This window comes from Morus notabilis, unplaced genomic scaffold, assembly GCF_000414095.1.
Source record: "Morus notabilis unplaced genomic scaffold, ASM41409v2 Scaffold616, whole genome shotgun sequence".
Lineage (NCBI taxonomy): Eukaryota > Viridiplantae > Streptophyta > Magnoliopsida > Rosales > Moraceae > Morus > Morus notabilis.
In genome coordinates, this window is record NW_010366787.1 from 44,684 (window position 1) to 49,883 (window position 5,200).

The window sequence follows — 5,200 nt, forward strand, 5'->3', positions numbered from 1 at the left end:
GAGAGGTTGCGAGATGACATTAGAGCCTTGATTAATGAATTGAACGGAATTGATTAGCGATTACATAATAGGATGAACATAGGAATAATAAAGCGAAATCAAGTCCCTAGACCATTTGTGTATAGATACTTTATTTTTATTCTTATATTTATTTTGTTTTTGTTCTCAATTATCATCTTATTAGGTTGCCTAGATAAAGTTAAGTTACAATAATCGCGGTATTTAACGGCAATTTTTAAACCCAATCCCTGTGGAGACGATACTCACTCATCTTATACTCAAAACTTGACACCGTACGCTTGCGGAAATATGTAATATACAAAAATATTACGCACCACAAGTACTCTCGCATCATGTGCTGAACCCTCCCAGCCAGATAGCATGTACGTAAATCTCATATCAAACGAGTAAACTGCAAGCACATTAAGCGAGAAGAATCCCTTTCTATTTCTGTAAAGTTCGGCCGTTTCACGGGGAGGCACACATGGAACGTGCGTACCATCTAATGCTCCAACACAATCCTTCAAATTAACAAACTTACAAACGTCGTTATGCAATGATATAGTTAAACTCATTGTGAGATAAAAAATAACTAAAATTATGAAGTAGAGACATAAATTTATGTATAAGTTCGTAACTTACATCGGACCACGGCGAATACTTGTTCCCACCTGCAATTATGTGAGGATCGACGGCAGTAAAATCTGGATGCCGTATGAAGTCTACTTTTAATTGGCAAACCGCTTCAAGTACTTTTGTGAAATAATCTGATACCGTGGGATTCAAAGTGAATTAAATCAACCATACCAACTAAGACTAATGGGATCAACCGGCAACCAATTATTAACCAACCATCGAATAGCACTCGACATAATGAACTAGGCCATTAAATACATTACATCGTCATAGCCATGATGAAATGCAATCTAGAAACTAAAAAAATAAGAAACAGTTTCTGGTTTTTTCTAGAAACTGCACAAAAAATGGTTCCCAAATACTAGTGAGCCGAGTATCTAGAGGTTGAAATCACCAAAAAAATCACCAGAAACCATATAATGTTTTTTTCCGACAAACTATCAATAGCTTTTACCAAAATACTAGTTCTAAGAATGCAATTATAGAAACCGTTTCTATACCAGTGAGCCGATGAAGTCTGTTTATATATTGTGAAGTCTAGTTCTGTTTTTTTTTTTTTTTTCCAGAAACTGAACAAAATGGGGTTCTAAAATACTAGTGAGCCGAGTGTCTAGAGGCTGAAATCACCAAAAAAATCACCAGAAACGCTTTGCTTGTTCAACTAGCATCACAACGATTACTCTGGCCATATCCAAGAAGGAGAGGCCAGTTTGGCCTATGAGGATGTGGATTGTTGGTTATGACATTGGGTCTTTTCTCAATCTTTTGTTACTCTTTGGGCATTACAGATATCATTATCTGACTCAAGGAGATGGTTTCACTCTTTCTGATATAGAGCAACAAAGAGGAGTTGAAGAATCTAGGTAACTTTTTATACTTCCAAGTGTACCTAAATTATGTTAAGAGTTTTTGGCACTCTCTGTTCCTAAATTGAAGTGTGACGGTTTGTTTTTTTAAACTTTTTTCTTCGGCCGGTTAGCCTAAAGAATTTCTTTTCCTAGCAGCTTTAGTCCCTAGTCCTCAAATTTAGGGTACTTGAGAATATCATGATTTTTAAGGATTTTAGAGGATTTTGGAAGACAGTAAAGATTTGCATGATAAAATTTCATGTTATCACACAATATATGTGACTAATTTCATTAAAGTTCAAAAGTCATGTGATTTCACCAAAATACTAGTTCTACGAATGCAAAAACTTTGAAATCACCAGAAACAGTTTCTGTTTTTTTTTTTTTTTTTTTTTTTTTTTTTTTTTTTTTTAAAAAAAAAACTGAACAAACAGGGGTAAAACCTAGTGCTCCGATGAAGTCTAGAGATTGAAGTCACCAAAAAAATTCCAGAAATGGCAATGTTTGTTTTCATAGAACATAATGAATTCACCAAAATACTAGTGCTCGGAATGCAAACTAGAGACCGAAAAATCATTCAAAACTGAAATGAGTTTTTCCATAAACTGAACATAAGCCTTTGAGAAATACTTACCGAATTGGAGCCTATGGAGGAGGAGATTTGGTTCCCTTGGAGACTCCCCAAACGCGAGGAAGGGTTAGCAAGTCTGAGGTACCGGCGACGACAGAGGTAGGGGAAGTAGGTTTGACGTCTCGGCTGGAGAGCTTTACGGCGCGCACTGTTGCCTCTACATCAAAGTACGATGTTCACCCACCGAGGTCGCCGAACCAACGGAGTCCCCACAAATTTCCCCGTTTTGAAGGGGAAACAAGAACGATGACAATGGCGGGGGGAGGGGGGCACAAAAGATGAAGATGGGAACCGAAATTGTGGGCTAGGGTTGAAATATGAGATTGGGGGAAAATAGTGATTCAACAACGCACAGCTCTCAGAAATCGAATGGTATAACGTTGAAGGAGCAGATCGTGGCTGTTGGTCGAACGGTAAGCGAGAAGAATTCCAGAGAATATCGCTTACAGGAGAACCACGTGAAACGGCAGTGTAGGAAGAAGCAGATCTCAGAATCTGCACTGTAGAAGTGCAGAGAAGTAACTAGAATAGCAGTGGAGAGTGCAACTCAGAAATGGGTTGGTAACTCGAATTAATTTTCGAGTTCGAATTCAAGTTCTCAAACACCGAACGTAAACTTGGGCCAATTTCAGCACTCAAGTGGGCCTTTCTTGAGTAAGTTGGGGCAAACGAACGGGGCCTAATGTTAATACGTCATTGCTTCACTTATTTCACCTACATTCTACATCTTAAATGAAAACAGATACTTGTCGTTCCTATTAGACATTTCCTTTACTAAATTAACGTTTTTGTATTTAATTGATGCTATATTACTATATTGCCCACGAGTATACTTTTAGCTTAAAGTTTTTGTAGACATTTCTTTATTTTTAGGTTAAAGTTTTGTATAGTTGTATCAATTAATTAAATTTTTTTTTTTTTTTGGAACACCATGAGTATCTATATCAAATTTATGACAGAAAAGCCTGTTCCGTATCTATCAAATTTATTCATGTGTTAATCGAATAAAGATAACGAGTGTTTCTATTCAAAAAAGGGTTGATGAAAAGACCACTCCGTCTCAAAACCGGCCCATCGTCCCGTTGCTATCGTCACATGCGCTGAGTGCATGGCTAATAACTATTATTACTTTAAAAATAACTCAAAAACCTAAAAATACTTTTGAATTAACACTTAACAATAATTATAAAATGTAACACTATTAATTTTTATTATTAACTCCGCGTGCTTTGCACGTTGCTTCACTAGTTCTATTAAAAACATTGAATTAGGGAAATATATATATATATATATATTATATATATATTCATATTTATGTTTATCATATTAACCCCCAATATTTCCACATTCCTATTCTGCCCTCCTACAATGCCACAAAACCAAAGGCTTTTTTGTATAAATACCCTTTTAACTTTTTGAATTTGGTTTATATTCTTATTTTGACAATTGGTCTTAAACTTAAAAATCTTTACCATTAAGATCTAATTAAAAATAACATTTGTTGTTATGATTCTGATCATGTGAAACATATGTGAGCGTCTGTTGTGGGTAATAATGGTCATTTCTCACCTTTATAACGTTTGTTACGGACAATAACTCTTAAAAATTAAGAATTATTTATTAAAATTAATTGTGTTCTGACACATTAAATGAATCTAAAATTAATAAAATTGAACACATAGGGTGAGAGATGACCTTCGTAAACAAATGCTCTCGTGCGCATCAGACGATCAGAATCATTAAGAAAATAAACATCATTTTCAATTGGACCTTAATCGTAAAGATTTAAAAGTTGGGACTAATTGCTAAAAAAATAAATAAGAATCAAATTGCTAAATTCAAAAAGCTAAAGGGGTGTCTGTACAAGAAGCCCAAAACCAAACGCATGACGCGATAAATAGAGTTCGATCAGGCATGGATTCAGAGAGGCTCATTAGTTTAAGAATGAGGTTTTGCTCTTGGAGAAAATCGGCGGATTTAGGGTTTGGTCTATCCGTAACAATGGCTATTGGCCGCCCTTTCCGCTCGCTTGTCTCTGATCGTAGCAGAACCGATGATTTACTGTTCCTCCTCTCCCTTTCTCAGCCCAAAGCAACCCATGTACTTTTCTCATCTTTAATGGTATTTCTGGGTTTTTCCCATAAATAAATAAATAAATAAATTGGAAGAATTGCAATGGCATCCAATGTGTTTTTGCTGATTCTCTCGCTATCTTTCTCTTTCTCTTTCTTTGTTGTGCATATATGTATGTATGTATGTATGGGGCTAAGCCCTAAATCCCAAACCCTAATTCGAGGCTGTGATGATGTTTTCAGACTGAAAAGCAGGCAGTGGGAGAGGAAGGATCCGGTTGCCTGGCGGGTCGACCCGGTTTGCTTCGCCGGAGAAAGACGATGCTGTCCTTCTCCGTGCGGCCGCCGGTGGTCGGTCGCAGCCACTGGTAGCTGCGTCGCCTCTCTCTCTCTATCTATCTGTCTGAGAAAAGGTGAATCTGAACCTCTCCAATTTCTTCAACCGTCTTTTATTTTTGCATTAAAATAATTTTTCTTTTGTTTTTTAAAACCCAAAAAATGGAAAGAGAACAAAATGCCTATTTGCTTAAGGAAAATAGAAACCCAGCAGCTGAAAAGAGGTTAAATTATAGATGCATAATTGAGAAGTAATGATAGCTGTTGGTTCAGGTCTTAATTGATTTTTACATGTCAAATTCTGTTGTGTTGATGCATATGAAAATCTGTTTACACTGAATTGGAATAATTCTTATCAGAATTGAAAAAATTGAGGTAAGCTTTGAACCGAAAACTTTGATAAGAGGTTGCTATTTGAATAAATCTATCGTGGTACAAGCTGAGTGTCTAGTGTTTACTAAAGTCTCGTTTATTTTACCGATTCGAGTTTTCAGTTTTGTCACATCTAACTTTTTTTATTACAGTGAAAAACTCTCAAAAAATATTATGTCTCAGCTCGAATTGAAAACTTGAATCACAGGTTGGTTCCGGTATAGAAATTAACTCTGAACTTAGTCAACTCCCAATATCCACTCCAAGTAAATAATGGATAACCCATGAAATGGAAAAAGAATCAT